We start from the raw sequence: 23,912 nt of genomic DNA on the forward strand, positions 1-23,912 counted from the left end.
TCGCAAATTTTCACGACTATATATATGGAAAAAGTGCCAAAATATTTTATCTCTTGAAAAGCGATAAAAGTCTCGAAATACACGTATTCTAGAGCGAAAGAAACGAAAATCCATATTAAATTGGCCTAGAGTTTGTAATTTTTGAGATATGTGATATAAACTCAACTACAGTCATCTTTTGAAAATACATTTTTCATTATACAACTTAAAATCAAAAGCTTGCATAAAAATAGTTATACCACCATTCAATTCGGCGTAAAATTCTTTATAAACTATGTAGTTTTTATTAACTAGTGATTACCTGAATAGAAATGACCGTGAAAAATTTGAAAATGGCCAAAAATCGCAAATTTTCACGACTATATATATGGAAAAAGTGCCAAAATATTTTATCTCTTGAAAAGCGACAAAAGTCTCGAAATACACGTATTCTAGAGCGAAAGAAACGAAAATCCATATTAAATTGGCCTAAAGTTTATAATTTGTGAGATATGTGATATAAACTCAACTACAGCCATCTTTTGAAAATACATTTTTCATTATACAACTTAAAATCAAAAGCTTGCATAAAAATAGTTATACCACCATTCAATTCGGCGTAAAATTCTTTATAAACTATGTAGTTTTTATTAACTAGTGATTACCTGAATAGAAATGACCGTGAAAAATTTGAAAATGGCCAAAAAGCGAAAATTTTCACGACTATATGTATGGAAAAAGTGCCAAAATATTTTATCTCTTGAAAAGCGACAAAAGTCTCGAAATACACGTATTCTAGTGCGAAAGAAACGAAAATCCATATTAAATTGGCCTAGAGTTTGTAATTTTTGAGATATGTGATATAAACTCAACTACAGTCATCTTTTGAAAATACATTTTTCATTATACAACTTAAAATCAAAAGCTTGCATAAAAATAGTTATACCACCATTCAATTCGGCGTAAAATTCTTTATAAACTATGTAGTTTTTATTAACTAGTGATTACCTGAATAGAAATGACCGTGAAAAATTTGAAAATGGCCAAAAATCGCAAATTTTCACGACTATATATATGGAAAAAGTGCCAAAATATTTTATCTCTTGAAAAGCGATAAAAGTCTCGAAATACACGTATTCTAGTGCGAAAGAAACGAAAATCCATATTAAACTGGCCTAAAGTTTATAATTTGTGAGATATGTGATATAAACTCAACTACAGTCATCTTTTGAAAATACATTTTTCATTATACAACTTAAAATCAAAAGCTTGCATAAAAATAGTTATACCACCATTCAATTCGGCGTAAAATTCTTTATAAACTATGTAGTTTTTATTAACTAGTGATTACCTGAATAGAAATGACCGTGAAAAATTTGAAAATGGCCAAAAATCGCAAATTTTCACGACTATATATATGGAAAAAGTGCCAAAATATTTTATCTCTTGAAAAGCGATAAAAGTCTCGAAATACACGTATTCTAGTGCGAAAGAAACGAAAATCCATATTAAACTGGCCTAAAGTTTATAATTTGTGAGATATGTGATATAAACTCAACTACAGTCATCTTTTGAAAATACATTTTTCATTATACAACTTAAAATCAAAAGCTTGCATAAAAATAGTTATACCACCATTCAATTCGGCGTAAAATTCTTTATAAACTATGTAGTTTTTATTAACTAGTGATTACCTGAATAGAAATGACCGTGAAAAATTTGAAAATGGCCAAAAATCGCAAATTTTCACGACTATATATATGGAAAAAGTGCCAAAATGTTTTATCTCTTGAAAAGCGACAAAAGTCTCGAAATACACGTATTCTAGAGCGAAAGAAACGAAAATCCATATTAAATTGGCCTAGAGTTTGTAATTTTTGAGATATGTGATATAAACTCAACTACAGTCATCTTTTGAAAATACATTTTTCATTATACAACTTAAAATCAAAAGCTTGCATAAAAATAGTTATACCACCATTCAATTCGGCGTAAAATTCTTTATAAACTATGTAGTTTTTATTAACTAGTGATTACCTGAATAGAAATGACCGTGAAAAATTTTAAAATGGCCAAAAATCGCAAATTTTCACGACTATATATATGGAAAAAGTGCCAAAATATTTTATCTCTTGAAAAGCGATAAAAGTCTCGAAATACACGTATTCTAGTGCGAAAGAAACGAAAATCCATATTAAACTGGCCTAAAGTTTATAATTTGTGAGATATGTGATATAAACTCAACTACAGTCATCTTTTGAAAATACATTTTTCATTATACAACTTAAAATCAAAAGCTTGCATAAAAATAGTTATACCACCATTCAATTCGGCGTAAAATTCTTTATAAACTATGTAGTTTTTATTAACTAGTGATTACCTGAATAGAAATGACCGTGAAAAATTTGAAAATGGCCAAAAATCGCAAATTTTCACGACTATATATATGGAAAAAGTGCCAAAATATTTTATCTCTTGAAAAGCGATAAAAGTCTCGAAATACACGTATTCTAGTGCGAAAGAAACGAAAATCCATATTAAACTGGCCTAAAGTTTATAATTTGTGAGATATGTGATATAAACTCAACTACAGTCATCTTTTGAAAATACATTTTTCATTATACAACTTAAAATCAAAAGCTTGCATAAAAATAGTTATACCACCATTCAATTCGGCGTAAAATTCTTTATAAACTATGTAGTTTTTATTAACTAGTGATTACCTGAATAGAAATGACCGTGAAAAATTTGAAAATGGCCAAAAATCGCAAATTTTCACGACTATATATATGGAAAAAGTGCCAAAATATTTTATCTCTTGAAAAGCGATAAAAGTCTCGAAATACACGTATTCTAGTGCGAAAGAAACGAAAATCCATATTAAACTGGCCTAAAGTTTATAATTTGTGAGATATGTGATATAAACTCAACTACAGTCATCTTTTGAAAATACATTTTTCATTATACAACTTAAAATCAAAAGCTTGCATAAAAATAGTTATACCACCATTCAATTCGGCGTAAAATTCTTTATAAACTATGTAGTTTTTATTAACTAGTGATTACCTGAATAGAAATGACCGTGAAAAATTTGAAAATGGCCAAAAATCGCAAATTTTCACGACTATATATATGGAAAAAGTGCCAAAATATTTTATCTCTTGAAAAGCGATAAAAGTCTCGAAATACACGTATTCTAGTGCGAAAGAAACGAAAATCCATATTAAACTGGCCTAAAGTTTATAATTTGTGAGATATGTGATATAAACTCAACTACAGTCATCTTTTGAAAATACATTTTTCATTATACAACTTAAAATCAAAAGCTTGCATAAAAATAGTTATACCACCATTCAATTCGGCGTAAAATTCTTTATAAACTATGTAGTTTTTATTAACTAGTGATTACCTGAATAGAAATGACCGTGAAAAATTTGAAAATGGCCAAAAATCGCAAATTTTCACGACTATATATATGGAAAAAGTGCCAAAATATTTTATCTCTTGAAAAGCGATAAAAGTCTCGAAATACACGTATTCTAGTGCGAAAGAAACGAAAATCCATATTAAACTGGCCTAAAGTTTATAATTTGTGAGATATGTGATATAAACTCAACTACAGTCATCTTTTGAAAATACATTTTTCATTATACAACTTAATATTATTCCATTGTAATATATAATCTAACTCATATTATTCCAAAACTACACATGTGTTTTACCTATTGATCAGATGATTGCTTATTTTATACAAATATCGTGCGTAGTGACAATCGATGTCCCAAAGAAAGGGAATCCAAAAGATTCTCCGCCATTCCTCGTACAATCAATGATTACTTATTCGACATTCGAGGCAATAGCTGGCGCTATTGATTTCATGAATTAGTAAAATCGTTCTAGTTTTAGAACAACAGAAATGGCCGCGGATTAACAACCACAAAGAAATTCATGGCATTTGAAATGTGTGCCCGTTTTCAATGTTTCGATTAAAAATGAAAGAGAATTTTTCCAGTGTACTGTTGCACCTACACACGGATACACGGCAAATTGAACTAGTTTTAATTACTGCATAATGGAGGATAAATAATCTAGAGATATGATGGTGGGTGGACAAACTATTAGGGATAACAATGAGATTATTTAATTATCTATTTTAATTGGATTTATGTAACAAATGATTAGTTTGACTCTATAATCTATTGGGATAGTAAAAACTACAAAAAATTACCAAATTTTTATAATATTCGGTTTAGTGATTTTAATATTGTTAACAATAATAGAGCTAGTTTTAATATTTAGTCACCCTTTGCTGTAATAAGAGATAACAAGTCTCAATATAACACATAAATGGGGCTACTAGAATTAAATCCTCATTTTTTTTACTTAGCCATAACCCTCAAAAAATGCGTGTATAAATTTGAAAGCTGTCGGATCATTAGTTTGTGAATTATAGCATTTTGATTGAAGTAACTTTTATAATTGTGAAAAAAAATTAATAAAACGGAATTTCGCATGTTGATAAAATATTGCTTTTTGAAGGAAAAAATACAGTTGAAGCAAAAATTTGCCTTGATACCGAGTTTCCGGATACTGCATCAGGAAAATCAACCATCTAGGATTGGTATTCCGAGTTTAGACGTGAAGAAATAAGCACCGAAGACGGTGAACGCAGTCGACGCTCAAAAGAGGTTGTTACCCAAGAAAACAGTTAAAAAACCCACCAAATGATTTTGGATGAACGTAAATTGAACTTGAATGAAATAACAGATACTCTAAAGATATCAACTGAACGTCTACATCATATCATTCAAGAATATTTGGGTATGAGAAAGATATGAGCAAAGCGGGTGCAGCGCGAGCTCACTTTTAACCAAAAACAACAACGAGTTGATGATTCGGAGCAGTGTTTGAAGATGATTAAGCGTAATAAACCCGAGTTTTTGCATCGATATCTGACAATGGATGAAACATGGCTCTATCATTTCACTTCGAAGTCCAATCGACAGTCAACCGAGTCGACTGCACACTATGAACCCACTCCAAAGTGTGGGAAAACGCAACAGTCGGCTGGCAAAGTTATGGCGTTTCTATTTGGGGATGAGCATAGAATAATTTTAATTGACTGCCTTGAAAAAGGAAGGACCATCAACAGCGACTATTACATAGCGTTATTGGACTGTTTGAAAGACGTAATCGCCGAAAAACAATCACATTTGAAAAAAAGAAAATTCTGCTTCACCAAGATAATGCACAGTGTCACAGGTCAGTAAAAAGGATGGCAAAAATCCACGAATTGGGCTTCGAATTGCTTCCTCATCCACCGTATTCTCCCAGGTCTTTAGAAAATTCTCGCTGGGAAGAAATTTTCGTCGAAAGAAGAGGTGATCGCCGGAACTGAGGCCTATTTTGAAGCAACAAACCGTATTACAACAATAGTACAGAAAAGTTGGAGAGTCGCTATAATCGGTGTATCACGCTTGAAGGAAATTATGTAGAGAAAAATACCAATTGACCTGTTATATTTTCGCATCTTCCGACAGTTTGAAGTTGTGATGCCATTCTCTGCTGAGACTATTAATTAACTACTGCTTGGTGGTAATCACTTCTTTTGCAATCGCCCATTTCCTGAGTTCCCACAGTTTTCTGTGGGAATCATGTCTGGTGAATTACGTGGCCAAGGTAAAACGTTTAATTATTTTCGATTTTTCGAATTTTTCAAAACGCTCTTTTTACTATTTTCGCGGCAGATGTTCTTAGTTTTTCGTTCGATACGAGGTGCTTGTACGATTTGCTACGAATTTCTTTAAAACTCTAGAAATAGCAGCTACCTCTGCAATGTGAGGGGTGCCGTTACAACATTTGTATCTTTCTGCATGGAGACGTGTCCAAAGCCTTTCCCATTGTAAAAAATTGAAAATTTGAGGTAATCAGGTCGAACAATTAATTGAATGTAAATTCATAGACGACACATAACAAAAGTATTATTATACGAATCACTACTTATCTTTTGATTATTTTAGACACATAGGTCGGTTAAAAGTAATGAAACTTTAATATCCAGATAATAAAAACACTACACTGCGAGCATTTTACCGAACAATGACCGAATGAGAAGAACCGTCATATAATTGACAAATGACACGAGCATAACTTGTTACAATTTTACAAGAACAGTAATAATGATACCAGTATCTTTTTAACGTAAAACGACATCATCATTCAATGAAACAAATATAATAAACTATAAAATACGTAAATAAAATTACTGTCTGGAGTAGTTTGGCCACCTACTGTAATTAGTTTCAGGATCTTTGATCAATAACAATTCTTTTACGTTTTAGTGGTTCTTACGTTATTTTTGGTTTAGAACATTCTGGTAATTTTTTCACATTAAAAGACTTGTATTGAGAAAGATTATATATAAATCAAAATATTCTCCACCATTTCCGACAACTTTTTCCCAGCTTCCTGATATCCAATCATGGATCCGTTTTTACACGTTCTTGGCATTTCGATGTCGTGTGTCAATCAAATCACGCTGTATCGATCTGAACGAGTGGTAATCAAAATGCGCTATATCTGGTGAAGAAGTTGGTTGCGACAGTACTTCCCATTCGAGCTACTAGAGTGTATCCATCAAACTCTTGCAATTTGTGGCCGAGTGTTATTATGTAATATAATGATTTTGTGTATCTTACTCTATATTCCTGGTCTTTCTTACACGAGCACCTCCTTGAATTTGTTCAACTAGCAGTTCAATATACATATCTGCAGTAATAATGTCATTTGATTTTAGCACCTTAAAATACACTATATCTTGTTGTTCTTACCATATACAGAGTAAGACTGAAGAAGCAATTATGACTGTTCATGTATGTCACTTTAAGTGAGTTGATATGATAGCTGTTTTTATTTTATTTCCATAGCAAGCAAACATGTGGAAATCATTGATTTATTAACTAGCAAACTGCCTGAAGATAGTTTGAAAGTTTGAGCTGTGTTTTTGTCTAATAAGTCTTATAATTCATAATGTTACAACTTTGTTGGTTCTCCTCCTTGTCAATGATATGAAAACCAGTAGTTTTAAATCATTAAAACCAAAACCGATATCTTATATATGGCAGAACAATATCACCGTGGGATTTTACACGTATCTGATGGACTTCTGCAACAGACTTCTCCAAATTAAACGACAAAAGTAATTAATTATAATAATATAAAAACAATTAATATAAAAATCATCGAATGTATTAGTTAGGTTAGTTATTCACATTTATATTTAATCCCTAATTAGTCCCAAACTAATTAAATTAGGAAGATATTTTACAACTAAAAGCTAAGACATTATATTATTTTCTGAGCTTGTAACTTCAGTGTCGTCATTTCCGATCACATTAAATGTATGACAGACCGAATTAATATTAGTTTTAAAAACTAATTTTATTATGTTGCACCAATCATTCTATTCTGTTATAAAAATAACATTTCTTGTAATTATTCCCACTATTTTATCCTCAATCGTTTTTGATTTGCCGGGATATGCAAACTCTAGATATTTCCCTCGTGTGACAGTGATGTATGAACAAACATATTCGACCTCTGCGTCCAGAGCTGCTCTGTTTGTTTTCCTAGAGTGTCCAGGATACTGTTTGCCTTCGGGGTTTAGTTTTTTTTCGTTAGATTTGTTACCGATTTCAGATTAAAACGTTTCAAAATTCTGCACAATAAAAATCTATATATCTTTCAGGATGTTTTATATTTTATAGTTTTATACTGTATAGTATATTGTAAGTATGAGGCTACAATCCCTTTAAAAATATACCTTAGAGAGGATTACTCAAAATTTAAATTATTTTCTGAGATAACATTAGAAACTATAACATAGTAACTGTTTTTGTTAGACAACTGACATGATAATTCAAGTTCTACCGAACCGAATAGCTTGAAATTTGGTATGCCCTTCCTCTATATGTTCTTCCATATTATTTACTATTTTTAAAAAGAAAATGGTAATAAAATAATTTGACCAAAACCTATTATGTTATAGGGTTAAGCTTTGAAAATATTAAAGAAAATTGAACCCTTCCAAATCTAAGCTACATAATAAAACAAGTAAAAGTATAAATAAAGGTGGGAAAGTCCTCAACCACACGATTTTATCCTGTTTTATTATGATAGATAAAAAACAGCCGGCTTTCCTTTCTTCTACCATAATAATACAGTGAGCATTCCCTATAAACTTCTATATCCTTAACTCGTTCTCAGCTTTCAATAGACGGTCGTAAATCACATGGCAAGGTGTTGACCTAAATACGTCGTATAGTCGTTGAAATGCTTTCTTCCGAAGATAGCCTGACGAAAATATAGTAAAGGAAAAATCGAAATTAATTCGAAATCATAGGAAAATCTGATTGATTTTCTAATATAAATTAAAAACTATAAATGAAAGTCGAAATAACGATGGGTTTGGATGTCTAAAAATATGTATTAGGTGTTATGTTGTGTTATATAACACTGGACAGAAAATAATTTCGGATTGTCTTGAAAGATAGTTTTAAACTTCTATATTATTTCAGGTTATAACTATAACTATAACGTGTTTGAAAGGAAATGATCCTTATATTTTTTTAGATATAAAATAAAGGTAATATTTTCTTTTTATAAGCGGGCAGAAAATCTGCATGGACACCAGGAAAAGTAGTGTTAAATATTTGGTAGAATTTTATTTTCGGATCCGGACAACTCATTAGAAACACAGTCAACTCTCAATAACTTAGTAAAAAATGGTTAAACTTAAGCAATAATCTATTTAGAACCATACACTAATATTTGCCTGGTTGTCAAGTGTGTGCAAAATTCTTGAAATGGAATTATATTACCTTGATGATGACTCTATATGGAATTAGATATATAAATTGTATGGAAAAAAATGAGTATTCATTTCAATATTGTCTTCTAGATATTATCTTATTCACAATATAGTACAATTATTTCAGACGAAAGTGATAAATTGGGAATTCTTAGAAAACTTAGACGTAGGCAGCTCTTTGGGGAGAAATAAATGTTTGTGTTTTATCTAATTTATTATTTTTAAAAATAGGTCTGAAAATAATTAACTGTAGTTAAGATGACAGAAAAATATTGTCACTGAGTGTTATACTTGTTTTTTAGTTTGATAGATTATAAATTAACAATTTGGTAATTGATTTCAACAATGATTCTTTAGTGATTGTAACATATATGTGCCTAGATATGTGTGCAACTGTTCAGAATTTACACGAGCATTTGATTGTAATATATAATAAAAAAGGGATACTAAATCCTTTATAGATGATGTGACAAATATATTAGAGGTAATGGTGATTACGTCAGAAGATATAGAAGAAATTAGTAGAATTTTGCAAGAAAAATATACACATATAACAACAAAAGGAAATAAGTAAAAATACATTGATTTTAAAACGACTTGACAAGGAAACACAGCAAAGGAGGAAACAAGAACTAAAAGGAAAAAAGGTTAATATACTCGGCAATGAAAATAAATTACGTTATTTGGATATAAAATTGTTAATTAGGTGGATAAGGCCTCCAGAAGGTACACTTTATAAAAAACGCGCCTAGAACTCTGTTTCATAAGTAGCGTGGAAAAGAGTTTAATGTAAATATAATAAAACAACCCCAACCTACAAACTATTGTGGCTGTTTAATTCTACAGTAGCTAGTCCTTCAATAATATATGCATTAGGTGTACTATAATGTTCAAATAAGTTGTATTTGGTAAAGATTTAGTCTCATTATTTTATACATTGGGCCATACATTTTGATGACGTGGTTTCTGATATGAAAAAAATCTCTTTGAACAACATTGCCGAATCCATTATTTTTAAACTTCTATGGTTTAATTTACCGAAATGAAAATGCCGAAACAAAGGACGGAAAAATACCGGCAAAATATATGCTTGATTAAATGCTATAAGGGAGGAGGTGCTTTCCCTCTGTCGCCGTTATATTCCAACATATTTCATTTAGTGCTCGTGACAGAATAAAAACACAGTTTCAAACTCATCAGCCTACGGCACATTGCACTCGTTTATTACGATTTTCCCTCTCATTTCGTTATAGCGTCTCCGTAATTTCATATTCTGATACATATTTTAATGTATAATCGCGAAGAGAAGAAGGAAAACCTCTATAAAACATTGCATTTAAACGACGTTCTTTCAGATAATTGTTATGTACAATGAGAGGTGGCAATTGCGACTTAAATCTATTTCTGGATTTCTATATAAATGTTTATTATCCATAAAAACAATAGAATCATCATTTTTTGACTAGTGTTGGTGCTATTGATATTGGTAGATATTATTTCATATAATTTACCGCAATAGTGTAGAGGCTGCATAAAAATTACAACAGGCAAGTGACAATATAAATAATTGGAACGAAAATAAATATGTGCATGTGCAGTTCGCCTACAATCAGACCGTACAAATATCAATAACCTTAAATAATACTATCAGTCGCTGAAAGGAACATACAAAAAAGAAAAGAAAACAACTGGAACAGTACATAATAAATTACCATTATATAGGCAAATATTGAAACATATATGGACATACGGAGTTGAACTATGGGGAAGTTCTGCAAAGAGTATCACAAACAAAATACAAACCTTTCAGAACAAAGCCCTGAGAAGTATTGTCACAGTCAGTCAAAAAATCAAGAGAATTGCAAAGGGGCATGAGAAAAAACTATATTGTCATGAGAATATTGAAGTATCGCAACTGTTGGATACCACCAGAGCAGAGTCACAAGAATCAAACCATCTGATCTTGTATAGTGTTGTGTAGTGAGGTGCATTTAATAAAAAATACAGCAGTGACATGTATAAACATTATTTCACCAGATACTGAGATAGGGCCGATGGGTCCTCCTAGTTATATACCTAGATTTAAGTTATCATAAAGACAAATTGTAGGTTAGTCGGAAACGACTAGTAACAATGTAATAATTAAATAATAATAAGAAAACTTAAAATGTTTCTTGCTGCGTCTTTTTGGACCTCCTGTAATTATTAATAAAATAATATTATTGTATGATACTGGAAGTTTCAGGATTTCGGCCAGAAATTGTGATATCGGTTCCCCGTCGAACATGTCGAAGCCCGACGCGCTCATAATCAGACGAGCTCAACTTTCGGACGGAGGAATCCCGACCTGACGTCGCGATGCACCGCGTCGGCGTCATCCGACGTCGCTTCGTCAAATTCGCTCAGTCAACTCGTAGCCTTCGATGCGTGAAGCGTTCGGACTGCAGCCGGTAGAAATACCGAAGCGCGCTAATCCGTAAAAGTTGTTTGTTGTTCGTTTGATTCGCCCTCGCCATCAGTACGAATCAGTGAGCCCTGAGACCATTTCGATCGGTTTCAGTCTTTATTTATGTAGTTTTTGACAGTGAACGTTCTTTTTCTGCATTAAGTCATTGTTGTGTGTATATTACCACAATATTCAACAGGAAATTGTAGCAGAACCCCCTGGTAAGTCTCTGCACACCACATTACTAATAGCCAAATATTCGAAGCTGCTAATTAACACCATTCACATTCTCTGATGGTGATTCTGTCTTGACTGTTTGCCTTCGAAATCACTAAGAAACAATAAGCCCTGACACGATTTCAGTCAGTTTCAATCTTTATTTATGTAGTTTTTAACAGTGAACGTTCTTTTTTCAACATCAAGTCATTGCTGTGTGAAATTTACCATGATACTCAGCAGGAAACTGTAGCAAAACTCCATGGTAAGTCTCTGTACTCAACATTACTAATAATCAGATATCCGAAGCCACTAATTAACACCGCAATAATTAGGCAAAATGGAATGAAACGTGCGTGCCGGCCCATTTACAAAATGAAAGTATGTTTGGGATATTTATATTTTTAGTAACAAATGACCTTTGCCAGGACTATTCGATAGTATCGGAAGTCGGTTCTGTTCTAAATGAGGTAGTATAGGTCAGAGGTAGGTTGCCATCGAAATCCGATATATAACGACCGTCAGTCGATCGAATGAATGGCTTTTATCAAACAGAATTCGAACCTTGACAAGTTTTGTGGCTAGCTAAGTGGTCCTTTTACATTAAAAATAAATAATATAATAAAGGAAACAATAAGGTAATTAACAAAACAACAAGAAAACACATTATTTATGATTTATTACACACAAATCTTAATCATCATCTTAACCAAACCTTAAATTTTAGCCTCGTCAAAATGGTCATCCTTATTTCTAACTAGGGGCATAGAGATACTGATGATCATTTCATTATTTGCTAAATTTCTTTGTTTTTTTTTTGCTCTAGCATATATAATGTTGATAGATGGCTAGGGTGACTGTATTATTGAAAAATTACACTTCGTCCAATTAAATTTACTTCAGAAGCAAACGCATCTTCGGATTCGTCTACATTATTCAGTTTTCCATCAATTTTAATCATATTATTATTACCAAAATATCCTCAAACCATCGTGCTACCACCACCACCTTCTGAAGCCCATTTGACAACAAAAACACGTCCATTCGTTTCCAAAGCCTGAAATTTCAACTCATTCGTCCATAGGGCATTTTTTAGATTTCTGTTATATCTAGTTTTTTTGTATTTTAGTCAATACCAGTTTATTTATTTTAATATTTTCACTGTTGCGCATTTTTTAAGCCACCAATGCTTCGCAGCTGTTGCTGAATATAGCTTTTCTCGTATTTAATTTAAATTAGCACCAACTTGAGGCTCATATAAATGTCAAGTTCCTTTCGATAACATTACAATAGATTTCAGTTCCTGATATTCTGTATATATATATATATATATATATATATATATATATATATATATATATATATATATATATATATATATATATATATATATATATATATATTCTGTTGTTAATATATTTTACGAATCTTTCTAAACGAATGCCTTTTTAAAATGAAATTATAACCAGGATACATGAAACCATATTCCAAAATTAATGAAATAAATTATAGATACTTCTATATGATCTTAAAATAACCGACAAGAAACTGAAGGGGCTCTAGCCCCGACAGGATCACCAATCAGGAAACAAAGGAATTAGCGGAGTGAAAGGGAATATTACATAAAAGCTCAAGGAACTGAACGAGGACCTTTCAAAGCTAATAGAGTAGTTAGTGTTGGAAGATAAATTGGAACGAATAGTGAAGCTTTGGAAAGCTACTATTTAAATAATGCTTAGTAATAATAGAGGCAATTTTGTACCTGAAAAACTAACGTCCGCTCTTAGTATAACTAGAGTTAGTCCAGAAAATATTCCTAAAGTATTAATGTAGTCGGTAAGATTGCATATTTATTTATTTTTTTTACTCTTTGTGATTCCACAATCTGCCCTATTGGCAATAGGTATTTCTTATGTCTATATTATATTTACATGGCGTGCAGAAAATCACTTCATTAAGCTATCTTTGGTATAAAATATTATCTTAATTAATTAGTATTATTCTAAAGCTTATTCTAAAGTCTACATATGTCCAGTAATCACATCAGGTGGTGTTAAACGTTTTAGTCTATGCACTTCATAATCACGTCACATAGTTAGCTGATTAGCGAGTGCATTGGGATGCACTTGAATGCCTTGGTTTTGTTCATTTTGAATTAGTTCTTTCAGCATTTTTATTTCCGTATTAAATTTTCTTTTATTCTCTTCAGTCCTTTGCTGTTGCCAATTTCGTCGTAACTTTCCTTTTTCTGTATTGTACATGATATATGTGTATTTTTCTTGGAAATGTTTCATTGTTAGCAGTCGCGGAATATGCTGTCTCCTGTATATTTTTTGTAATGTTTATTGCTGCTATTTCTATGTCAATTTCAGTTTGTAACGGTAAGTTTAGAGATATGTTTCGGCCTAAGTTTTCTCTAAATGAGGAATTTATTGCTTAAATATATTTTTATAGTGGTATATTAGTTTCCTCTATATTGACGGTGACTATTTGTGGACTCTATTACTCCATTATATTAAAATGTTATAACCATGTTGAACATATATTGAATTAGTTAAAAATTTGAACATAAATCTTTTTTTACTCAGAAAACTTGGTAGTTGTCTAATAAGCAGTATTGCATTGTCAGTTTGATCATACTATTGCAGTACTAAGAGAGAAAATTACGAATGACTCAATATGAACAACTCTTTCGATGCTCTTCACTTTTCTTTACGCAAGATAACATTTTTCTGTATAGTGGTGAGATCTTCAGTGTATATAGGCGCTATTCATGGTATTCATTACTTATGTTGTTTGATTTGGAGAAAGTTGCTGCCTAAATATATTAAACACTTTTTTAATTTTGAATTTTTTATATATTTATATACTTTTTTACGCTTTGTAGTATATTTGTTGAAAAAATAAATAAACGTTATATACAGAGATACAACTCCCATTTTCGTTGATTGAAGTCTGAATTATTCAAATCTAATGTATGTACCTGCTTGAGCTATAAATATACTCACATTCGAAAGGCTTTCAAGAAGTAATTCCTTCTCGACATGAATAGGATGACTGGTCCCGTGTTCGAACAGCTCTATTTAGAGGGGACGCTCATTCAATGGGGAAATGTTCTTGTCCGTACATAAAAGAACAATATACAGTGACCGGGAATCGATTCATGTGACATTAGATGAATTTCAATGCTAGCTAAGTGATTGTTCTGGCGAGCTGTTTTGATTAAATTTATTGATTATCGTTATTATTGTAGAGCAATTTATATAAAGTTGTGTTAGTTATTATATTTTCTGTGGTGTCACTGATTATTCCATTACTGATATCTATTGAGAAAATCGCATATCTGGAAGAATGCCATTTTCTCTATTTAATTAGGCATGTTTTAGTTGAACAACATCTTTTTAAAGGCTATATCGAAATGAGATTCGCTCAAATTTAGTTTTTCTTACTAGTTCTTTAATCTATTGAATTTTGACTTTTAGGTATTTATGAATATGTTAGTAAACTCTTTTACTAAATATCTTTGTATAGTTATCTACTAGTCTTTATTGGATTGGTTTAGATGAACATGGAACCCAAACAGATATTAACTCATTTTAATAATTTTTATTGCATATCCTGGAAACTAAATGATACAATAATCAGAATACTACCGCTAGGTTCTCCTAAAACATCTGTAATTTTCTTTAACTTGACATTGTAGAAACATAAATGAGAGAAAAAAATTGAAACTGCCAAAAAATCACAAATTTTCATCACTATATACATGGAAAAATTGGCAAAAATGTTTACCTCTCAGATAAAGATAAAATCTTCAATAAATATGCATTTTAGGGTGAAATAAATGAATACCCATGTTAAATCATCTTAGATGTGATAGTTTTTAAGATAAATGGCATAAAGAGAAATTACCTCAGTTTTTGAAATGAGTGATTTCTTTGTATATCTTAGAAAATAAAGGCTGTAAAATATTCATATTTTTACCGTTGGATTCAGCACAAAATTCTCTATAACATCTGTAATATTTATTAACCAGTTGTTATTTGAACTAAAATGACAGCAAAAAGCTGAAAATGGCAAAAAATCGCCAATTTTCACGACTATATACATGGAAAATTTATTAAAAATGTGCATCTCTCAGATGAAGATAAAACCATCAAAATATATATATTTAATGGAGAAATAAACAAACATCTATGTTAAATCATCTTAGATGTGATTGTTTTTAAGATACATGGCATAAACAGAAATCAACTGAGTTTTTGAAAATATAGATTTGTTTGTATATCTCAGAAACTAAAGGTTGCATAAAATCTATATTTTCACCATTCTGTTTAGTATAACATTCTCTATAATACACGTAATGTTTATTAACTTGTCGTTATTTGAACGAAAATGACAGAAAAAAAACTGAAAATGGCAAAAAATCGCCAATTTTCACGACTATATACATGGAAAAATGGTTAAAAATATTTATCTCTCAGATGAAGATATAAGTCTCAAAATATATGTATTTTATGGTGAAATAAACGAATATCTATGTGAAATCTCCTTAGATGTGATAGTTTTTACGATACATGGCATAAACAGAAATCAACTCAGTCTTTAAAAACATAGATTTCTTTGTATATCTTAAAAACCAAAGGTTGTACAAAATGTATACTTCTACCGAACGATTCAGCTCAAAATTTTCTATAACATCTGTAATTTTTGTTAACTTGCCGTTAATTGGACGAAAATGAGAGCAAAAAATCTGAAAATGGCAAAAATCGCCAATTTTCACGACTATATATATGGAAAAAGTGGTAAAAATTTTCACCTCTCAGATAAAGATAAAACTTCTAAAATACATGTATTTTGGGGTGATATAAACGAATATCTGTATTATATCACCTTAGATATAATAGTTTTAAAGATACAAGACATAAACATAAATCAACTCATTTTTTGAAAACATAGATTTCTTTGTATATCTTGGAAAGTAAGTATTGTACAAAAACTATATTTCTACCAGTCGACTCAGCTCAAAATTCTCTATAATATCTGTATTGTCTGACTTGTCGTTATTTGAACGAAAATAACAGCAAAAAAACTGAAAAACTACAATTGTTTACCATACAGATAATGATAAACTCTCAAAATATTGAGAGTTTTATTTTTTGAGGTGAAATAGATGAAAATCCATGCTAATTGATCTTAGATTTGTTAGTTTTTAAGATGTCACGTATCCTAACAATTAACAGAAATTACCTCAGTTTTAGAAAGCACAAATTTCATTACATACTTTAGTAGTAAATTTATTTAAAAATCAGGGTATAAACATTCGATTTAGCTCAAATCCGTTATAATCTGTGTAGTTTTCATTAATCTGCGTTTATTAGAACAGAAATGACGACAAGGAACTTAAAAATGGAAAAAGTCCCCAATATCAGTAACTATGTAAATGGAAATTGTGCCAACTTCTATTTATAAATAGTATTTATAATATAGCATCATGAAGCTGAAGCTTGATGATGGCTCAAAGACAATAAATCTAGTATCATTGGTTATTTAACTGTTTTTGATCAAATATTTAGCTCATTTCATACCACAACCATCATATTTACCTGATTTAGTGTCTGAATATCGGCCTATTCCCTAAACACGAAAAAATTTTTCGAAAACGTCCTTTTTAGCGATTTTATAAATTTAATAGATAGCTACTTCAAAAGGGCCTTTATATGTTGTTCAAGGAAATATAGAAGAAACAAAGTTGAAGAAATACAAAAGCTGAAGAAATTATTTAAAAACATAATAGCTACCATACATCACAGTAAAGTGATATTTTATTAATATAGAGGGAATTTGACGTATCATCCTTTCGCAAATCGAACAAACACGTAATTATTTCTGTGCTTATTCTTTCACGTCACCTCTTTGTCGAGGAAAAGTTTCTATTGAATTCGAAAGGTTCCCAATTAAGTTTTTATGGGCGAACTTTTAGGGAAATCCGATAGGAATGGAGGCTTTAATTGGGTAATCGAGACTGCCTTAAAATAGATAGGGCCTTATCTGATATCCCGTGAATGTTTTAAGTATTCTGCTCAGTTTTAGATCTGGTGTGACTGTAATCAACAACTTGAAAATGCTCCCGATGGTTAGTCATTGCCTGGTTTGTTATTAGAATAGAATTATTTTATTTGTGGTAATCAATGAAACCACTTGACAAAATATAATTGATAATTTTTTCATTGTTGCGTGTTTCGTACTCGATAAAATATGTTTAATAAAATAAGTTTCAGGATATAGGTCAAATAAAGACAGTAATTTTGATCAATATATTGAGTAGAATTTAGTTGGTTATTCTGAATTAGAATTAATAAAAAACGTCAATAATGATTTTTTTGTTGTTTGAATTTCCTTGTTTGGTTTAGTGATGAAATTATGTGAAATCCTTTTACCGATACGTAACCAAAATAATTTGAGAAAAGGTGTATTAACATTTTAAGCCTTTTTCCTATATTAAGAGCAGTACTACCTTCTACATCCCTTACATCGAAATGAAGGTTTTATGGATGCTTTCTAGACCAAGTTCTTTTGAGAAAATTAGACGTATTTTATAAGCTGAGACGAGTTACATGTTCGAACTTATGAGACAACATTGCATCTCTTTTTAGCTAGAATAAATTGAGAAGGAATATTTGTCTGATGTAATGCCACAGAAAACTGTTGTTTTTTCCATGGCAATTAATGAAATTTTGCCACTATGTTTGAAATGTTACTGTCAGTCAAACTATACAGTAGCTATTTCTACTAATTTTTTATCTTTCTACATCTACATCGCATGTAGATATTTGGAAATAGTTGATTTACCAATTTTGAAGCTGTCTGAAGACGACAATATATTTCTTCAAATCCAACAAAGAAATTAAAGAATTAGTTTTGAGCGATATATGATTAACATCTGTGAGTTGGATGATGATGGAATTTTAAATTGGTAGTATATATATACGTTAGCTTCGTATACTTCTAGAGTATCTTCAAAGTTATTTTGTACACACATCGTTTAGCTTTGTGACATAAAACGTCGTAATGTTGGAGCATCAACTCTGAGTTTTAGTTCAGTTTGGCTTTAGCGTACAACAAAATTCTAATCTAAATGAAATAATTGAACAAAAATGTTATTAAATATAATTTATTTTAACACTATGGTACATCTAAAAACTACAATTAATTATACAGACACAATAGTTTATAGGTTAGAGTTCTAACCTCTTATCACTATTGCTTTCTAGAATTTTGCATACGTCTGACAACCGGACGACATTGACAGGCTCATTCGTTTACGTGATCGAACTAATTAGACGGCACTGTGTCTCTTTTTAGCAAGAATAAAATGAGAAGGGAAATATTGTCTGATTCTAAAACGAATATACAGATTGCGACAGGCAATATATTAAACATCTCGATAACGTATGTACAAATAAAATTTGAATAGACTATACATATAAAATTAATGTTATGTTTTAATAAACTTTATATATCAAAAGTTAGAATAGAAAAGAAACATGTTGACATGTTGTAGTGACTTCCTTTGAAAATTGTCAAAGGCTGAAAACGTACGAAACATTCAACAAACAATAAAGTACGGGAATACTAGTTTTACACCTGCGGTTATAGAAGCATTCTTTTAAGTTCGACAGCACCCTCATTGTTTTACGTGTCAGCCGTTGACGTGACCAAAGAACAAATTCTAACAAAAGAAAGGAGCAGCCCTGTTGAGCCCTTTGATATTCGTGCTTGAATAGCTTCGTCAAGTTTTCCTTTTTACGTTCTTAATTAATCTTATATCTAATTCGATATTTTGAAGAGATCAATTAACTCAATATTTTATTATTTAAAAAAATTGTAGGGTATATGTTAACCTACATATGCATAAATTCCGTTTATATTTATGAATAGTTTGTATCAATCGTTACATCCTCATTTTACAATACAAATATTTTTTTAGAATATGTCCCTTACTCTGTAATTTACTCTAACCCAGTCTACTAAAAGACATAAAAATAATTTCTCCTTTTATGTAAATGGAGGGTGAATTATATTTTATGAAAGTAGACTGTTCTTGATAAATATTTAACTTCGATTCGGAGGCAAAAAGGGGACCTTTGTGAGAGCATTACTAAAAAATAAAATATGTTCTCTCTCTCTCTCTCTTTATATATATATATATATATATATATATATATATATATATATATATATATATATATATATATATATATAATATATAATATAGTAAACAAAACTTTGCTTCAAAACAGGTGTCAGTTTAGGTGATCACCTCTTCATTGGAAGAAAATGTCTTCCCAGCGAGCATTTTTTTGAGATCTGAGGACAGGAAGTAGTCGCTGGGGGCCAGATCCGGAGAATACGGTGCATGAGGAAGCAATTTGAAGTCCAATTCATGGATTTTTGACACGGTACATTGTTTTGGTGCAGCAGCACTTTCGTTTTCTTCAAATGCGGCCATTTCGTTTTTCAAACGATCGCTGTTGGTCTTTCCTTTTCCAAGGTAGGCAATGAAATTTATTCTATGCGTATCCCAAAATACAGACGCCATAATCTTGCCAGTTGACTGTTGCGTTTTCCCACGATTTGGAGCGGGTTCATCGTGTGCAGTCCAGTCGGATCGCTGTCAATTGCACTTTGGAGTGACATGATAGAGCCATGTTTCATCTATTGTCTCGTATCGACGCAAAAACTCGGGTTTATTATGCTTGATCATTTAATCTGCTTCAAATACTGCTCCGAATCATCAACTCGTCGTTGTTTTTGGTCAAAAGTGAGCTCGCGCGACACGCACTTTGCACAGAGCTTTCTCATACCAAAATATTCGTGAATGATATGATGTACACGTTCAGTTGATATCTTTAGAGTGTCTGTTATTTTATTCAGTTTCAATTTATGGTCACTCAAAATCATTCTGTGGATTTTTTAAATATTTTTATTTGTCCACTGCGTTCACCGTCTTCGGAGCTCATTTCACCAAGTCTAAACGTAGCATACCAATCCTTGATGGTTGATTTTCCTGGGGCATTGTCCCTTCAAAAATCAATATTTTATCCACACGTGAAATTTCTTATCAATTTTTTTCACATTAACAAAAGCTGCTCACTCAAAATGTTATAATTCACAAACTAATGATCCGACAGCTGTCAAATTTATACACGCATCTTTTACATCTTTTTAGTAGCGTCATCTATGTGTCAGGGCGAGGAGTTTTCAATTGACCTGAATTTAAGGTCTCATATCTCTAGTAATACCTATTCAATAAAGTCTTATAGAGAGTTCTAAAGTCTATGGTGAGTAGAATGTTCGAGATGTAAAAGTAGTGTTATTAGTTTACTGATTCAAAAGTTATTGCGCTTTCAATATGGTAGAGTGACATATTTCAAAACTGTTAATCTTGAGCTGTCCAAAACTGTCCTAACCATTTATTCAACATTTTATTTGCAATAACAAAGAAATTTGAAGCAGCTATTTGAAAAAGCAACAGGAACTGCTAAGCTACAACAATACTATTCTTCAGCATGACAACGTTCGACCATAGGTTGCAAACTCAAAAAATATATCGCTCTTTCGAGATAGATTATGGAAAATTGGCTGCTATCCATGGAAAATACTTTAAATTAAAAAAAAAACCGTTGGGACTAATTTAATTAAGGCCTAATATATTAAGTTATATAGAAGAGCATTTATAGAGCTAACTCTTATTGTATCTATGACGAGTATTCATTAAGTGAAGCTTATAATCACGTACCTTCAAACTTTCAGGGCGTCTAGCTCTAACAACAATTTTATCCCTTTATATATTTATATATACAAACAGAAATATATATATATATATATATATATATATATATATATATATATATATATATATATATATGAAAATGTATAAAAATGTATACAGAAAATTTTTATCCATAATCACACATTTTATAAGACACAGAGCTTGTATCAATGTGGCCCTTCTGAAACAACCTTTTGATAATTTTGATATAATAAATCAAAGCGAATTTTATTCCTTTTATACCGGTACTGGTTTTACACATCCGGTACACCATTTGCTAATGTCAGGTAATTAATTTATAATTACAATGTACAAAACACAAAGTTAAACTAACTGCAGAATTTGCTGCCTGAACTCCCTACGGATTTTGCTGATTTTAATATCTTTTAATAATAAACTATGATAGCAAGCTATATTGTATTTTCTCAGAATCTGACTGCTGTTGTTCTCGAGTAATTAACTTTAGGCAGAACCTTTCATAATGAATTTTATTATCAAAACTAGTATGAGATCAGTTTTAAGTAAAGTATTAAATGGATTGATGGAATATTGAAATTAATTTAAAAAATTGATGGTTAAGTTCAATGTCTTCTTTCATTGCTTTCGCATAATTCACTATAAATAGTTTCTATATTAACAATGCAATTCTAAATTGGTTAGTTCTAACTTCTACTAAAGTATATTTGTTCAACTTGTGAATAGATATACCTTTGCATTGGAATACAATTTATATGAATTCAGTTTGAAACAAAATATATATTTTAATGTAAAAATATGATATTGTGTCAAAAATAATTCGTATTAATTCATGTTGAAGTTTTCCAGAACTAACTCTGAATATGTAGTGGTGATTGGTAAACTTCTTGGGCCATAAATCATTAGACAGTTACGATTTTCTAGTCTGAACATTCGTAATATCTTGTTAATGCTGTGAAGATTTTTTTAACGTCCCTGTAACGAAAATGTTCATCATTCTCAAAAAATAAACCTTAATAATTTACAGTAACCATATTTCTACACTATGAAAAAGACAAATACAGTTAATTATAAGTAATTTTGATCCTAGACAATATTTTGTAGACCCATTTTATTATTCCGAAATTATAGGGTTGACTATTTATCCTAATCTTCTTTAATTCATCGTTCCCCTCAAGATATTCTGGAGATTTTTTGTCCTCTTGTTAAAAAGCGACGACATGAATTAAGGCGTCTTTAATTTTAAGTTTTTGTTTTAATGTTTCATTCTGTTTTACCGACAATTATCTTCATTTAGTTTGTCAGAAATGTTACTTTACCTTAAGCGATTTTTTCGAATTTTATTTAAATTCCAGGGTATCATAAAATGTGGGATGTATAGTATTCTTAAATAAACATTTTTTTATGAAAAATATGTCACAAATTTATTCCAACGCCTAATGAAAGAGATATTCTGGATAAACCTTTGAACGGAAACCCGTATAACTATAATTTGGTAGGATTATATGAAGTGGATGATGATTTCTCTGAGATACCTACATGGCTAAGTATCGCATACCCATGCTCTTTCACTTTTTGTATGCAACTAAATAATTCATATCCAAAATATCACAAATATATATATTCATCCCAAATATATTCATAAAAAGTTCTCATAAATATGCGTATTTGATGTTAAAAGGGTACCATTTTAATTTTAAAATTTCGTCGAAAGGAAAATGGTGTAGCTCTGCTGGTCAGAGTCGGCTCTGCATATATATGTCTCTTATTTCTTGACGAATGGTTTGTGTTAAGTCGACTACATGGAATGCTGTTTAAGACATCGTTATCCAGATGTATTCTATTATAAATATTCTTATGAAAAATCACGAGGGAACAAGTACAGACTTAGTGAAGGTCACTCAACGTAGAACGTAGTAGTGTCAACGTAGTGTGAAAGGTAACCTCATCCCGTTATAAATAGGTATTTGGGCCTTAAACTTAAAAAATATCTTAACATTGTAATACAACATTTCTGAAAGTAAAATTTAACATGATTTGAGTTAATTTGGTATATATTGTGAAGTAGACATAAAATGTAGTTGAGTATGTTGTGATTAGCTTCTTTTTCCGCTTCTTTATTACTCTTCATAAAAATATATTTCAAAACAATAAGCCACTGTATTTCCTACTTTACTGCAGATACATATACTTTTTGCTGATGTCTGAATATTGAAATGGTTCCTTAAAGCTTTGCTTTGGAACTTTGCCAACATTTTTACGTTGGTGCTGCTTACTCAGGCTCCCATTTCACCATTTTCCGTCACCATCCCATACCACTATTTTTCTCTCTTTGGTTAGATAGTAGTGGCGACTTATTAAACAGTTCACACTAGGGTCTGCTGTCAAGTTGTATACACTTAGTCCAGTGTTTCTGCCAAGTTAACCTTCGGTGTAAGTAGAGGCCCAAGTACGTTTTACGTTACGATTATTGACTGTTTACGTTTGTATAATTTTACCAACGTAAAAATGTATTTTCTCTTCTCAAAGTGTGAGTAAAATGAGTGGATTTGTCTTGGTTTACTTTCATTCTCCATTGGTTAAACTATTTC

General features: G+C 30.9%; 1 protein-coding gene across 7 annotated transcripts in view; it reads left to right on the forward strand.

Annotated features, from left to right (window-relative positions):
* Positions 1-11,252: 11,252 nt before the first annotated feature.
* LOC143200173 (fibronectin) overlaps positions 11,253-23,912 on the forward strand; it is a 154,958-nt gene continuing 142,298 nt past the window's right edge. For all 7 annotated transcript variants that reach the window (XR_013006652.1, XM_076410581.1, XM_076410578.1 and 4 more), the window contains exon 1: positions 11,253-11,515. The gene's annotated coding sequence lies outside the window, so the exon portion shown is untranslated. The remainder of the gene's footprint in view (positions 11,516-23,912) is intronic.

Source organism: Rhynchophorus ferrugineus, unplaced genomic scaffold, assembly GCF_030347505.1.
Source record: "Rhynchophorus ferrugineus isolate W39M unplaced genomic scaffold, kcgeb_rfMv2 rfM7, whole genome shotgun sequence".
Lineage (NCBI taxonomy): Eukaryota > Metazoa > Arthropoda > Insecta > Coleoptera > Curculionidae > Rhynchophorus > Rhynchophorus ferrugineus.